Raw genomic sequence first — 17359 nt, 5'->3', positions numbered from 1 at the left:
CGAACCGTGTATTACAATGCCGGTATGTCATTACTTTCAAATAGAAAAGCAAGTACACTCGGAATAAAGTATTATTTTATTTTTTTTAAATGTTTTCGGTCTGTTTCCGGTATTTGTTAATGACGATGTGCTCTGAGATGTGAGACTGGAATTGCACAGGGAAAAACAACGTAGGCTATCTTTAGATGCGGATTTTGTTAAACTAATATGTTTGCGCTGTGGACCAACACTATACATTGACGGGAAGGGGGTAGCAATAAAGATAACACCATTAAACAGTTACACAACATAACATAAATAATATCGATAGCAGCGTCCCTAGCAACCTCCTTGGTAACAATGAAAACGTTATGGACGCAATTTCCTGAAGTAATCTTCGTAATAACTAGCAAACTAAAGATCATGTACATCCACTGCACACATAATCTGAAATAACAACTCATATTTCTCGCATCAAATGACATCAAAACGCATTTTAATGGCCAAACTAACTTTAAAATAGGCATTTTCCACCGAGAATAAAACGAAGTTCGGCCATGTTTTTTTTTTCTGCAGGGAGAAATTTGAAGATCACGTGACGTCAAAAAAAAAAGCCGACACAGTGGACTTGACATAACGTCAACATAGGCCGACCTGGGAGTGAGGATGTGTTGCTCATACCAGCACATGCTCTCCTTGTTTGGTTTGCCCCTATTCAAATAACAGCCAGTCCTTGAGTTCCTAAAGACATCAGCTGCTGTGTGTGTGTGTGTGTGTGTGTGTGTGTGTGTGTGTGTGTGTGTGTGTGTGTGTGTGTGTGTGTGTGTGTGTGTGTGTGTGTGTGTGTGTGTGTGTGTGTGTGTGTGTGTGTGTGTGTGTGTGTGCGCGCGCATGTGCGCGCGCGTTGGTGCGGCCGGATTATGAGGACAATTCGCACGGATACACACCAGCATTATAAGGACATTTCGACTTGTGAAGACAAAACTGTTGTCCTCACAAGTCGCGCAGTGTAGAAGCACTTATCAACATGTAAATAAAACCCTCCCGCTTTTTCTCGGTATGTCCTTATAAACCGCCTATACCTGATTTCTAGTGTATATTTGTGTGTGCTCATTGTGTATAAAACGCTCGTACAGCCGATTCATAATATTGTTATTCGTTTTACACAAAATAAGCGCTTTTCATTGGCTGGACACACCTGCTCACTGATTGGGCGGCTAAAGCGTCAATCAGGCAGGTTCTCATCAGGGATTGGCCAGCAGTCTTCACGCGGGCAGGTTCTCATCAGGGATTGTCTTTCAGTTTTCGGTCAATGTCTCACCAAGAAACCGTAGCAGTAGTACATGGCTGAGGAGAAGATCGCTGATGGCAATTCGGACTTTTAACCAAAACTGGTAAGTGATATTTTTATCATGTATTTGAAACAAAATATAAGGATTTAAATGTTTGTTTGGTGGCCAGCTACAACCTAGCATCAAAACTGCAGCTGTTCGTTTATTACTTTGTTTGTCCGGCTCAGTGTATCGCTACGGGGCATGCTCCCCATCGCTTTTCGTGTGTTTTAAAATGTAATAGGATGAAGTTAGTTAGTTATTTAGTAAGCTAATCCTACCAAGACACTGCATTTGACTGGAAACGTTACATTAACCTTTAGCTCTGCTGTCAGTTAGCACAGTTTAGCTTAGCATCAACCACATGGTAATGACTTCCCCTTTACAACTGAATTAAATGCAATGTGATATTAAAAGGCTGACTATCTATTCCCACTCATGTGTGTTGATTACTAGTTATACTACTGGCCTGTTACTATTTGAATAAATAATCGTTGTGCTGTGTGTTACTGTGTAGCTCTCACATCCGTGCAGCGGGCAGCCGTCATGCGGTTTCAACGGAGCGGCTCCTCAGTGCATGATCTGCGCATGCATGGAGGAGCAGACTATCGTATTTTGCAAATGAAACGTGCAGCGTTTCATGCACCTGTAGGTCCACTGCCGTAGGAGCACACCAGGACGACGTTCCGGGACTTTAACAATGTTGTGCATTCTTATTAATGAACTACCATCTTTAATAGAACAGTGTATCATGCCTCATATTGCACCCCTCTTTTTTCTAATGCGTCCCTTTTCCTCCAAGAGATGTTATTGTTAACCATGTACATTAAACTTAGCCTGTTCTCTGTTTTATTTTTTAGCAAGGATGACGCAAAGGAGCAGGAGTAAGACTGCTGAACAGGATGCAATAGAACATATCATTCTGGACAGAGACAAACCCTTCCTCGAGGCCAGGTTCATTAAAAGGTAAGCCATTCATCTCATACAGTAGCATATGTAGTATCAAAGACCGTATAGCATTGTTTCATCAATATGACCCTGACCTTTTAGCCATTGCTCTTAGTCTTAGGTCATCAGCCTCACATATTTTCAACAATGTACTTGAGTAAAAGTAGAAGTACTCGGATCTTGTACTTGAGTAAAAGTAGAAGTATTCAGATCTTGTATTTTAGTAAAAGTAGAAGTACTCAGATCTTGTACTTGAGTCAAAGTAGAAGTACTCAGATCTTGTACTTGAGTCAAAGTAGAAGTACTCAGATCTTGTACTTGAGTCAAAGTAGAAGTACTCAGATCTTGTTCTTGAGTAAAAGTACTCATATCTTGTACTTGAGTAAAAGTAGAAGTACTCAGGTCTTGTACTTGAGTAAAAGTAGAAGTTCTCAGATCTTGTTCTTGAGTAAAAGTAGAAGTACTCAGGTCTTGTACTTGAGTAAAAGTAGAAGTACTCAGATCTTGTACTTGAGTCAAAGTAGAAGTACTCAGATCTTGTTCTTGAGTAAAAGTAGAAGTACTCAGGTCTTGTACTTGAGTAAAAGTAGAAGTACTCAGATCTTGTACTTGAGTCAAAGTAGAAGTACTCAGATCTTGTTCTTGAGTAAAAGTAGAAGTACTCATATCTTGTACTTGAGTAAAAGTAGAAGTACTCAGATCTTGTACTTGAGTAAAAGTAGAAGTACTCAAATCTTGTACTTGAGTCAAAGTAGAAGTACTCAGGTCTTGTACTTGAGTAAAAGTAGAAGTACTCAGATCTTGTTCTTGAGTAAAAGTAGAAGTACTCATATCTTGTACTTGAGTAAAAGTAGAAGTACTCAGGTCTTGTACTTGAGTAAAAGTAGAAGTACTCAGATCTTGTACTTGAGTCAAAGTAGAAGTACTCAGATCTTGTTCTTGAGTAAAAGTAGAAGTACTCATATCTTGTACTTGAGTAAAAGTAGAAGTACTCAGGTCTTGTACTTGAGTAAAAGTAGAAGTACTCAGATCTTGTACTTGAGTCAAAGTAGAAGTACTCAGATCTTGTTCTTGAGTAAAAGTAGAAGTACTCATATCTTGTACTTGAGTAAAAGTAGAAGTACTCAGGTCTTGTACTTGAGTAAAAGTAGAAGTACTCAGATCTTGTACTTGAGTAAAAGTAGAAGTACCAGAGTGTAGGAATACTCTGTTACAGTAAAAGTCCTGCATTCAAAATGTTCCTCAAGTGAAAGTAGAAAAGTTTTCTCATCAAAATATAGTGAAAGACAGTAAAAGTAGTCGTTGTGCAGATTGGTCCATTTCAGAATAATATATATGATATGTTTTATAATGATTGATCATGAAAGTGTTCTCAAAGCTGGTGAAGGTGCAGCTAGTCTGAAGTACTTTGTAGACTGCAGGGTAGCTGGTGGATTTACTCCAGGTGGAACTAAAGTCTGATTCAACACTTGATTATATTTCACATCATTCATCCACATCTGTGAAGTAACTAAAGGGATTAAATACATGTAGTGCAGTAAAAGTACACCATGTACCTCTGAACTGTAGCGGAGTAGAAGAACAAAGTAGCAAAATATTGAAATAATTAAGTAAAGTACAAGTATCTCAAAATTGTACCCAAGTATACTTGAGTTTATGAACTTGGTTACTTTACACCAGTGGCTATAAAGATAGAAAGACTAAGCCTTGCATAGCAGTGTGCGAAAAAGTACACGTCTCACCGCCCGGGACGTGTTATTTACAATATCGGACAAGTAGATCTTTCAATTGACTTGTCCGGCGGACAAGTGACGTTTTTCGCCCTGATTTATTGACAAATGATTGATAAATTCAGTTTACAAAAGGTAGAACTCATTCGCAAATTGTCCGTGTCCGCCATTGTTCGTTTATAAATTTTTGTTTCGGTTCTGCTTGTCGATTCCTAAGAAAATGCATCTCGCCGCTTTCTGTACAGTTAGACGGGGCGGGGCGGGAAGTGTAGCACAGTGGCAGGGTTGGGAAGCAAAACTCGGTTCCGAGTAGGAACAAATAACAATTGTCCGGTCCCGAGATTAATAAGAGTTGTGAGGACAGCTGCACGCCGCAGCTCTCTCTATGCTCCGTATCAGCTGATCGCTGCACGGTGCAGCTCAGCGTCTCTCTCTCTCTCTCTCTTTCTACACAGGGAGGCTGCTTCACTTCATAAAGGAAATGGTGGTCAATATTTAACAACACAGGAGCTAAAAGCTTAATAACCTTCATTACGTGTTAGAGAAAGAACATAAGAAAGTTTGACAAAGATGAGGCTGTTAAACGGGCAGCGGATCCGCTGTGTGTAGAAAGAGAGAAAGCGACGCTGAGCTCAGCTGCCCGTTTAACAGCCTCATCTTTGTCAACCTTTCTCATGTTCTTTCTCTAACACGTAATGAAGGTTATTCAGCGTTGTAGCTCCTGTGTTGTTAATATGGACACCATTTCCTTTATGAAGTGAAGCAGCCTCCCTGTCTGTGTCCTCGCGCTGTCCTCACATCCCCGGACCCCCAGACTCGGAGGAGCGCAGGAATGTCAGTATTGTTTATGAAGCAGGGTATAGAAAGTACATTATTGAAATGCTATTTATACTATTTATTTACTTTTACAAACAGTGAGTAGCTGGGCAGCTGCAGCATGTGTATTGCAGGACATGTGTAAGCGTGCAAGCGTCTTTGAGTTGTAGAAAAGCGCTAGAATAGTCTATAAATATAATAATAATAACTTTATTTGTATAGCACCTTTCATACAGGGGATTGCAGTTCAAAATGCTTTACATCAGTAAATAATAAAAAAATAATCAAAATAAAAACATGGGGAATAAAACAGAGAAATAGTGCAATGTCAATCACAGAGAATAGTGCAGTATAATAGTGTAAAATCAGTAAAATGCTTTGGTAAAGAGGTTTTAAGCTGCCTTTTAAAAATGCCTAATGTATTTGCTTCCTAATATTGTTGGGTTAACGTGTTCCACAGTTTTGGGGCGTAGTTTACAAAGGCTGCATCACCGATCTTCTTTTGACTCTTTCTGGTGACCTCTAATAGACCTGCATCTGATGATCGCAGTGTTCTGGCGGGTGTGTAGTTCATTAGAGAGTCAGCAATGTAGCTGGGTCCTTGTCCATTTAGAGCAGGGATCACCAACTACATTTGTCCATGGGCCGAAATGTAACCAATAGACACTATCGCGGGCCAGCGATTTTTATATAGCCCAGAATTTTATAAATAGTATTCAGATTACTTTTGGAATACTTTCTTTTTCCATAACAGATGGATATGTTTTGGTACACAGGAGACACTTATTTTACTGTTTTAATGGCTTATCAATAACTCAAACACAACATCTTGGTGTCATTCTGGACAGCTCTCTCATCTGCACCACACATAAAAAACATCACCCGGACTGCATTCTTTGTACTGTCTTAAACCTTTCCTTGGAATATGTTATGCATTGTAAGGTGTCCTTGGGTGCTTTGAAAGGCACCCCCTAAATAGAATGAATTATCATTATTTATTATTATCTGAAACGATGTAATAACTTTTAAAACTGTTTCCAGTCACTTGCCCCATGCATTCAGCAGCAGCAGGCCATTCACTTTGATTTGATCCCGTTATGAAATGTCATCATTTCGACAATAAAGAAATGATACATAAATGTTATCTTGCACATTTTATCCAACCATCTCCATTTCTAACTTTCAATATATTTTAAAGAGATCTCTCTCTCTCATCTGCGTGCGGGGCGGGGCCTCACAGACACGCTGCATCTCTCTCTCTCTCACAGACACGCTGCAGCGCCGTGCAGTGTGCACACAGTTCTGCCGGTAATGAATATTACATTTTGTGAGGAAACTTTTCCACCAATAATTCCAATAAGTATTCCAAAATGTATTCACTTCAGGTTTACGAAAGTAACTGTAATCAGATTACTCGTTTTTTAAATGTAACGCCAGCTGAATGCAGTTAGCCTACTTGACTTTTGTATTCTGATTACGTAACGCCGTTATGTTTTCCGTTACAACCCAACCCTGCTTCTAGGCTACTCTCCCGCAGCTCCAGCCTCTCTGTTGGACTCTGTCGCAGCGGGGCTACTGCTGTGGTGCGGAGCGCATTAACCAGACTCTTCACAACGAAAGATAACTTCTTCTTCAGGGGAGGGAATGTTTCACAGTACGCAGTCTACTGTCCCGCAGCTGCTGCCTCTCTGTTGGACTCCGGTACTGCACCTTACTCACGAGACGTTGTAAACAAAGAAATGGGTGGGGGGCGAACGCAGTAACTACTCCACCAACGCCACCCCCGTCATGCGGGCCCGGATGAGAATGTCTGGCGGGCCGGATGTGGCCCGCGGGCCGCCAGTTGGTGGTCACTTGATTTAGAGCTTTGTATATGAGGAGAAGCACCTTAAAATCAATTCTAAAAGTTACAGGAAGCCCGTGTAGAGTAGCTAAGACAGGACTAACGTGTTCCCTCCTTTTGGTATTCGTTAGTAGTCTAGCTGCAGAGTTTTGAATGAGCTGGAGTCTTTGTACATTCTCAAACTGCACCACTTGGAACTAACTAAACAATGCAGAGATTATTTTTATATAATTGTATTCAATAACCGTAAGAAATTCAACAGTATGAAGTGATTTGTAAATAGGAATACAGATTTGACTTAATGTTTTCATAAATATATTTTTCTCCCAGTTTGTCATGGGACTGATTTACCCTCTCAAAGAACCGGAATCGAGAACCGAAAATAACCGGAATCATTAAAATCCAAACGATACCCAACCCTATGTGTGATGCAGTAAAATCTTACCGCTCACCGTGGGAAAAATGTAAAAAATACGATGACGAAGAAGAAGATTCCAGTGGCCCCAATTTTTCTCCATTCTGGGACAAGTGAAAAATGTATTCGGACAAGTAAATTGGCAAACTCACTTGTCCATGGACAAGTACTCTCTAAAAACTTGTTCTCACACTGCACAGGGGCATGAAAATACATTTTCAAAATGCTCAACAGTGCTGCCAAAAATATTTTGCTGCTACACAATTAAAATAAATTCCCCACACTTGTACCTATTTGCTGTAAAGGAAATATTCCCAGACGAGGAGATAACATACAACTATGGGATCCTGCTTGGCCCTGGCGCTCAATAGTGAGGTTCTGTTCTCTTTAGGACATTGCTTACCTGACGGGGACAAAGTGTTGCATTGCTCTTCATGGTACTACCACTCAGCTCAGTTAAGCAGATTTGATTTATTTCAGCAACAAAATTGTACTGTTAACATTATTTTCTGAATTTCACCTGATTTAATACACAATGAGTCAATAATGTTTTAAAGTCGTGCCTGTCTTTCACTTATTTACAGGAAGTATGTGGTGGGACACGAGAGGCTGAGACTGAACTTCGTACAACTCCAAACACATCGGGACAAGATGGTACGTTTCAATGTATTGTTTTTCCATACATTGGCGCGTTGCGTGTCGCTGACTGGTATAGATTGAAGCTGTTTTACCAGGACTATCGTCTTGGTAAGGGGCTCCGTTTCCCCATACATTGGGTCAAATTGAAACGGGTTAAATGTTATACACAGAAAGATAGTAGCTTGATAGTGCTTGTAGGGACAGCAGTCCTTGTAAGGACAGATGATTTTAACAGGAGTTAAAAATGACAACATTGAAAGGTTTTTGTATAATGTCATACTACACAGAAAGATAAAGGCTGTCTGGTCACAGGGTGTCTTGTAGGGACAGCAGTCCTTGTAAGGACAGATGATTTACAACCTGTTGACATGACTAGACATTAGATCATTGCCTTCATCCAGCATGTGCACACCTCCATAACTGTTAAACCTTTGCAGCACACAAGTCAGATCAAACCACTACCAAGGTGACAAGTGTCTTTTTTTTGTGTTACAATTTCAGGCTCCCTGTGAAGTAGCTTGTAACCCTGAGCCCGACAGAGATCCTCCGTCCTCCCCACCAACCAGAATGGCAAGTTGTATTTTATATCGCAATCACTTTGTGTTGGGCTGTAGAGGGAAACAACACAGGGCTATGACAGTATTGTACTTTTCTTAATGCTGTTAAAGATTAGTCACATTCCAGAAACTGAAACATATGTGTCTCTATGTTATTTAAGCCATAGTTTGTAGACTGTTGTTTGCTGCACCATGAAAAGATAAATGCTCAGAGTAAGAGTTAGGAGAAGTCGTATTTGGAACAGAGGAGCAGCGCTACCATGGCATTCATGAAACAAAATGAGGATGCCAACTTGTAATATGGTTAACATTACAGTCCTACTGTGCTCATCAGCTTTCTTCCTGGGATGAGATATGCTGATGGCTGCTGCACACATAGCATGCTAACAGTCAATGTGTTAGTAGATTGTTATCAATTATTGCTCTGATCAATTGCTTTTAGGCCCTAACATGTAATATAGGGGCTAATAATGTCTTTTTTATTTTCATTGCTGGCTAATGAATTGAATAAAGTCGTGTTAATGTTCAGATTTGTGTCACATTGATAGATGAATGGAAATCAGTCAATAAAGTTTTAAAGTCGTGCCTGTCTTTCACTTATTTACAGGAAGTATGTGGTGGGACACGAGAGGCTGGGACTGAACTTCGTACAACTCCAAACACATCGGGACAAGATGGTACGTTTCAATGCATTGTTTTTCCACACATTGGCGCGTTGCGTGTCGCTGACTGGTATAGATTGAAGCTGTTTTCTTTTTTTTTAAGGGGCTCCGTTTCCCCATACGTTGGGTCAAATTTAAACGGGTTAAATGTTATACACAGAAAGAAAATGGCCGTCTGGTCACAGGGTGTCTTGTAGGGACAGCAGTCCTTGTAAGGACAGATGATTTACAACCTGTTGACATGACTAGACATTGGATCATTGCCTTCATCCAGCATGTGCACACCTCCATAACTGTTAACGGTCCCATGACATGGCCATTTCCACAGATCATAATTCCATTGTTGAGGTCTACTAAAATAGATTTATATTGTTCAATTTCCAAACTCACATTGGTTTTCTCACAGCATCTCTGTATAGTATGTGTATTCACTCTCTGGTCCTAAACGGCTTGTTGGAGCTCCTGCCCCCCCCCCCCCCCCCCCCCATTTCAATTTGACTTTCTTCTTTGTTATATAGTGAAATGCACAGTGATTAGATGTTAAAATAATGCTCAACAAATGTTACCAGTACATTTTTCTGGATAATGAAGAAAATACAAACTCGGTGTTCCTTTTTTGTTCAAAGGTGAAGGACATCTGCCTTTCCAGTAATGAAGGTTCCTTCTGATGATAAAGACTACATTCCCAAAATCCAGATCCAGCGCTGATGAAGACTGCCCACCTGACTCTGAATCAAATAACGATTGGGATCATCTCATTGCCACCATCAGGGATTCCAAGCCACCCCATGGTAAGACTGCACCAACCGTCTCTACAAAGAACTGTGTTGAACAACAAGACACGGCTGCTACTACCGCTGACACATTCCAACTTGATGAAGATTTCATCCCTGATGGGGCTTCCCGTTCTGATAATGAACCTAACCACATACAATACTCAGAATCTTCCAAGGTTTAAGACGACCAGCTGTAACAGTCTCATTCTCTGAGAGGTGTAAGGAAATATTTGTATGTATTCGTGCAAACTGGTGAAGAAGCTTGAAATGATTTGTGTAGAAAACTGGGCTGGTTTTGGGCCTGCTAACATGTGGTTTTGTGAGGACAAAGGAAGAGGGGGAAGGTGTGGAGTTGACATAGTCATCTCAGATCCCTGTGATAAGGAAGCTGAGCCACTGGGATGGGGACTTAAGATGTGGGGTGTTGATGATAATTTGGGCAGCCAATCACTGGTCTGGAAGGGAGGCGCAGATAACTCCTCCTTGGGTCAGCGAGGGATATAGACAGAACCCCGCTGTGTTCGGTCTCTTTTCTTCTCTGGCTGGCTGGTTGGCTGGCTGGCTCACGTGAGTATCAGGTAAATGTGGGATCCCACAGAACTGTATGTAATTTGTACTGTATTGATTGTACTTGATTGTATTGCATTGCATATTACCATTAAAGTGGATTATTGTTAAACGGTTACTTGTAGGTTCTGGGTTTCCTTCCTGTAAGATAACGGCTTGTAGGAACGCGAGGAGATTTAAGAAAGTGGACAAGTTGTCTACCAAATCTCCTAACAAATGGTGATCTCCGACGTTTCCGAGTAGACAGGGCTGTGGGAAGGATCAGAGAACCACACTGGGTCGGGAACAAGCACTTTTAGACGCCTCGGACAATAGCAGGGCCATGTATGATTGTCTGTAGGCGTTTCAGAGTGTTTTTTGAAGTTTGAATGGAGTATGCAATGCATCTTTTTTACCATGTTAGGAAAGTTATATATAACACGTGAACGTTGATCGTCAGGTATAGAGAGGTCCTGCGTAACAAGAAATTAGAGCAGTTTAGCGTGGATCTTCAGGTAGTTTAGTCCGGAAGTGGCGTAGGAGCGGTGCAGTTCGTGGGATGTGGCGGTGTGAGTCCCACACGACGTAACCTGGATGATCGATATTTAAGATCGGTCCGCCGTTTATAACTGGGGGTAAAATAAGAGTCCAAGACCAAAATAAGCGAAGTGTCAGCGGACCTTTTATCTGTTTAAATCCTTGGGGAGAGAGCGCTAACGTCACCTACATTGTGACGAGACCGGCTCCCGTTTCCCTTGTCTGTAAAATTAATTTGAAAGGCTGACGTAAACATAACGTTGATCGCAAGGTAGGCAGAGAGTCCTGCGTGACCACATATGAAGCACGTTATCAAGCCGGACAAAATGTAAGGGGAATAAATCTGTGTGATTTTACCTAAATAACCTGTATGAGCATTGTCTATTGATATCAGACATTGAGTCAGAAGAGTGAAGCTCATTTGTGCTCTGCTGCTGCCATCTAGTGGCTGAAAGGGGGGGAAGCACGTTCATTAAGTCAGATAATAAAAGCGAAGTCAATATATTGCGTATATTTAACCTAAATGAGCTGTCTGTGGGTTGTCATTGTTGATTAGTACAGACCTTGTTTTATGTTGGTAAATGTAATGATACAAAAGCAAGCTATTCATCACAATTGTATTTTTAGGTTATGAATAAGACAAAATAGTGGCCTAAGGGATAAGCAGAAAGGTTTTGAACGCTTGTCAGTTATGACAGGGCGTTTAGGTTTTCAATGTGCGCCATCACGTTAAAACAGGATTGGTGGCATTTTCAGTTCATTGCTTGCTTCCACACGCCTTCCCCCTCCTTGTCTCTTTCACGACTATAGTTAATGCATTAGAACGATTGTCAATTTGCCGTGTTTCTAGGAACACGGCTGTTCCGGAACGGCCTTTCAAAATAAAAGCCAAAGGCCGCTGTTCGCCAGAGATGCCTTCACAATAAAACAGTAATTACCTTAACAATATATTTAACTTATATTGCGTCTTTAAATATTGATTTTAATTCATTACAGATCTAACCTGCTTGTAACACCACTTTGATCAAAATAATAGGATAAGCAAGTGGTTAAAGGGGGTTTCCTGTCTGGCTCATTTGATTTAGAACTGAAGTAAGGGAGAATAGTGTTTTATGAGTCATTCCTCATGGTTTATAAAGATAAATCATCAGTTTGTCTGGACTTTGATATAGAGATAGGATCATGGTGGAGAAGGAAGACCTTTTTTGGTTTCAAATTAAAGTAGAGTTTAAGGATGAAGTAAGCAGGACCTCAACTGGCCAAAAGACATTTTAAAGTTTAATATTCTTGGTTAGCAAACAAGACATCTGATTATTATGTCACACATGATAATCTTGCTATAGGAACTAGCTTAAAATATTGGAGAAAATATGTAGATGTTCTTTCGTGGTGTGTGGAATATGTGATGCTGGAAACATGTACGTTTTTCAATGTATAGGAGAAAATGGTTTCCTGAAAGAGTTATGTTGGGTACATATGTAGCAATGGATGAAACAATTTTTAGAGTGGGTTTTTGTAATATCATTTGTAGACATCAATTAGGTTGTTTAGATGGCATTTAACAATTAAGACAGATAGTATGATTACAAAGAGTGAGAGTGGAAAGGGTTGGATTTATTTAACCTCAGTGTGCTAGATTTTTTTATAGGTAATGCGTCCCGAGACCTGGACTCCCCTCTGAGTTAGAAAAGGCTACGGTCCCGGACCCTCCAAGCAGACAAAAGACCTAACCCAACAGGAACTCCTCCTTCTCCATCGAACAGACAGAGAACCAGAGCTGAAACGACAACAACAAGACTGCAGCCAGAACTATCTCCACCTGTGGCATCCAGAACCAGACAGCATGCTGACGGGCAGAAATCTACGCTCATCAGTCCCTCAGACAGGACCATGAAGTTCCAAGCTGAGCACGGAGAGCAAAGTGTGGGAGATGAGAGCAGAATCTGCCCTCCATAAAAACAGCAGAGAGACTGTGAAGGAGGGGATAAAATGCAAAGCAGTGCAAGATGGGGCATGCAGAGGTAACTGGGCCAATGGCTGACAGCGGATGAAGTTACAGCTGATGGACTGAAGAGAACACAGAATCAGAGGAGTTGGCATGGTCAATTAGAAGTGAGGAGGCCGGGGTCACGGCTTGAGAAAACCAGAGGAGGAGAAGAAAGGAAAACGGGAATGAGTGAGTTTACACATAAACACACTTATTCACAAAACGCACATTTAAAGCATAAATACGTAAAGACAGAAAGATTTATTAAATTAAAATAGCAGTAAACTATTAGAGTAAAATGAGAACACACTGAGGGTTAAAGGGGGCCACATGACAAAGTACAACCATATTCTTCAATCTTTTCATCAGGTTAACAAAATATTCTTTGACATTTTTATTCACGTGTGAATAAAGTAGTGGGATAGTTTTGGGAACCACTCTATAAGACAAATCTTTATCTGTTTGAATAATGTTAAAGGGAGAGCTGGTGCCAAGCCAGATATAGTATTCCAATCTAAATAATTGATTTCACCATTGTAGCATAGTTATTACCATGGGAAATATGAAATGACTTCTGTTTTTAAATCCTTGATAAAGGAGGGAGGAATGGTTGCATGTTCGGACATCCAGGGTTCCACACACTGCTAAAGAGTTTAACATTGGTTTTTAGGTGGACCAGAACGGATGACATGTGGTTGTTATACCATTGTTATCGTGAACAAAACATAAATAAGGAAATAGTATCTGCTTGAAGATGAATGGATTTCATATCCTAGAGGGGATTTAGTTATTGTGAAGACTCCACAAGGTATCTACTAATGTATTGTAAAGAACTTGAATTGACTTGATAAATAAGTGAAGATAAGAAGATGTATGGACCATAATTAGTCAAGTGGTAAATAAAAAATAGCGGAAAAGAGGGGAACTATTAAAGGGAAGTGGAAAATCAGTCTAATACACACTGATAAAAAAAGGGGGGGGCATGAAGGAAGTATGCACTGGATTTTTATTCGTGTGTGAATTTGGTAGTGTTTTAATTTGTTACAGTATTGATCAGTTCAAAGGGAGAGTTTTAGTAACAGCTCTATAAGATCAGATAAATATTTATTTATATAGGTCATGTTGAAGGGAAAGCTGGTTCTAAACAAAATATAGTATTTCAATTTGAGGGTACTGGTTTCATGTTCAGACACCCAGAGTTCCACGCACTGTGAAAGAGGGTAACATTGTTCTTTAAGTGCACCAGAATTGAAGATAAATTGATAGAATGAGTTATGGAATAAATAGCAGAGCTTTACAGATCCTAGTAATGTTTTGACACAAGATAGTGATGTACACATGTTTCTGAAATAGATCTATTAGTCATTTTAATACTAATTAGGTGTAAATGAATTGCAGTAATAGTAATAGTACAATAAGGAAGTGACATTTTTTTGGCTAGACACTTTTCAGGGAATGTGGGAAACAGCAAGGAGGGGTTGGAGATATCTTGAACATTATAGTTGTAATTGTGAATTAATAAATGATGGTGCTCCATATATACAGATTTGTATAGACGGAGGATGCTGGCCTGTGCTGGAACATCAAAGTCTCTGCAGAGCACAACACATGGCCAAAAAGACGGAGACCAACTGACCTTTGACCCTGACAGACAGGGTAACTTGGGAAGGCACTGTCAATGACTGACTCTGCGGTGAACCTGACCAAACCTGACTTTACAACCTGACAGTGTGAGTGTGTGTATGTCTGCACCTGATCAGTGCAACTGCATGATTTGAAACGATGACTAATCAAGCATGTTTTGGACTAACACATTATTTTTGTGTGATAATAATGTGTGAAATGAGAGGTTTCCTAACATTGCACAAAAGGGGAAACCGTATCTAATCTGGTTGATGATGTTTCACTCCCACAGGAGGTGGCTGTTTGCAGAATGTGAAACTCAAACTATGAAATTTGGAATTCTGTTTCTTTTAGGACTGAATGATGGAGAGAAACACTCTCAAGTGTTTACTGGGAAAAATGTTTGGTATTGTCTTATAATCCATTATGACCTGAAGGTTTTCTTCCCATACAGGTTTTTGTTTACACATGAGAGAATGTGTAAAAAAGGGGGAGTGTAAACTTTACAATGTACATTTTTCATTTAGGGACTGAAAGGAACCTGCTGCCCAACTCCATTGTTCAATCTGACCATTGATTGACAGTTTTAGAATTGACCTGCTCCATATTTGGGGATAAGAGGCTGTTTGGGGAATGTTGACATGTCTCTAGTATTGATTGAGTTATAGCAGGTAGCACAGGTAGAGAATCAGTGGCCAAGGGGCTACCAGAGAGATGTAAGTCCAGAATGAAATACTGGCGAGGCTGACCGGTGAGTAATGTGTCAACTAATGTTTCAACAGGTATTAAAGTAACTGAGGTTTGAAATGTAGAAAGAACATATTTACAGTTAAGCTAAAACATAGTAATGTAATGAGACACAATGTGATTTGGACAACATCATGTAACTAGCCTGGTAAAGAAGTAAAAGCCATAGACTTTATTGTTTAGGTCATTATGGGGATATACATTTCATCTACATTTAGAAAGACATTTGATGACAGTTGGTGGGAATTCTGTATTCATTTTTTCAGTGGGATAATATCTAAGCACTGACGGGTAGAAGCAGTATCACCAGGAAGCCATTCACTTTGTGATTTTGGTTGTTTTTGAATCCATAAGATTAGTGTGTTTCTTTACCAGAAACATTAGCAGTTCAAATCATATTTTTAGATTTTTAATGGGATCTCAGGGATTTCATTTAAAAATAAACACAGATGCTTGTCAGAAATTCAGAGCTATTGAAATATGTTATTTAGTTTACCTAAAGATGTTGGGGTTCTTATTTAGTTGGCACAGTCCAAGTATTAAGATTCTGAAGCTGCACAATTAATTTAGAAAACCTGTGCACAGACATCTGTTGTTTTAAGACACCCCACCAACAGGCTCCAAGTTGCCTACGCAGTGGTGGGTCAAACAGCCGAGGGCCCCAGAGCCCGGAGCGTAGGCTTGAGGGATTTGTATCAGATTTCTCCACACAGGTTGTTGACGCCAAAAGGGGGACCCGAGACGCAGGAGGCTGACTGTCAACCACTGGAGCCAGTGTGCGGCGGGGGAAAACACCTGCGAGGACCCTAGACGACATCTGGCTCTCGTCATGGAGGTCGACTCGGATGCTGTCATCAGCGGACTGGAGGAGAAGGACCTCGAGGACATCCATCCAGCAGTCGTCCCAGGAGGCATCATCATCGGACCGGAGAAGGAAGATCGAAAGGAAATCTATTCAGCATCGACTCGGAAGCCGCCATCACTGCCAAGCTATGGGCAGCCTCTACCATGACAGCTGCTTCACCTGCAGCGCCTGTAGTCGAAGGCTGAGAGGGAAGGCGTTCTACTATGACGCAGGAAGGGTTTTCTGTGAAGAGGACTTTCTGTACTCTGGGTTCCAGCAGTCTGCAGACAAGTGCAACGCAGGTGGACATCTAATCATGGACATGCAGGCCGGCAGGCCCTGGGGAAGTCTTACCGCCCCGGTTGCTTCCGCTGCGTCATCTGCAACGAGAGCCTGGACGGAGTGCCCTTCACTGTGGACACTGAGAATAAAAAGTATGGAGACTCAGCAGACAAGGATGCAGTTTTTTGCAAGTGCCTTGTGTAAATTGCACTCTCTTTTTAAGAGTGCAAAAGAGGGAATTGTAAGGAAATATTTGTATGTATTCGTGCAAACTGTGAAGAAGCTTGAAAATGATTTGTGTAGAAAACTGGGCTGGTTTTGGGCCTGCTAACATGTGGTTTTGTGAGGACAAAGGAAGAGGGGGAAGGTGTGGAGTTGACATAGTCATCTCAGATCCCTGTGATAAGGAAGCTGAGCCACTGGGATTGGGGACTTAAGATGTGGGGTGTTGATGATAATTTGGGCAGCCAATCACTGGTCTGGAAGGGAGGCGCAGATAACTCCTCCTTGGGTCAGCGAGGGATATAGACAGAAACCCCGCTGTGTTCGGTCTCTTTCTTCGCTGGCTGGCTGGCTGGCTGGCTGGCTGGCTCACGTGAGTATCAGGTAAATGTGGGATCCCACAGAACTGTATGTAATTTGTACTGTATTGATTGTACTTGATTGTATTGCATTGCATATTACCATTAAAGTGGATTATTGTTAAACGGTTACTTGTAGGTTCTGGGTTTCCTTCCTGTAAGATAACGGCTTGTAGGAACGCGAGGAGATTTAAGAAAGTGGACAAGTTGTCTACCAAATCTCCTAACAGAGGGCAATAATGAAGTGTGTTGCAAACCCCAAAGAATCTTCTTGCGCCCTCAAAAATGATAACATTGAAAGGTGTGGTTGGAGGATCATCATGCGTCTTGGCTGCTCTCCACCAGTCTGTCACATGGCTGCTGGGTGACTTTATGCCATTCCTGGTGCAAAAATTCAAGCAACTCCGCTTTGATGGATGGCATGTTACCAACCATCTTCCCCTGGATCACATTCCAGAGGTTTCCCATGGGGTTCAGGTCTGGAGATTGGGGTGGCCATGACAGGGTCTGGTGATC

At 41.0% G+C, this 17359-nt stretch overlaps 1 long non-coding RNA gene across 1 annotated transcript; it reads left to right on the top strand.

Moving 5' to 3' along the window:
- The first annotated feature begins 1281 nt into the window (after positions 1-1281).
- LOC117445227 (uncharacterized) lies at positions 1282-7848 on the top strand. Its single transcript, XR_004551950.2, has 3 exons — positions 1282-1373; positions 2171-2276; positions 7647-7848. It is a non-coding gene; the product is annotated as an uncharacterized lncRNA (long non-coding RNA).
- Positions 7849-17359: the final 9511 nt, after the last annotated feature.

The sequence above is a fragment of the Pseudochaenichthys georgianus genome, chromosome 4 (genome assembly GCF_902827115.2).
Source record: "Pseudochaenichthys georgianus chromosome 4, fPseGeo1.2, whole genome shotgun sequence".
NCBI classification, from domain to species: Eukaryota; Metazoa; Chordata; class Actinopteri; order Perciformes; family Channichthyidae; genus Pseudochaenichthys; species Pseudochaenichthys georgianus.
Note: the sequence above shows the minus strand (reverse complement) of the source record. Positions and strands in the feature narration are given on the sequence as shown.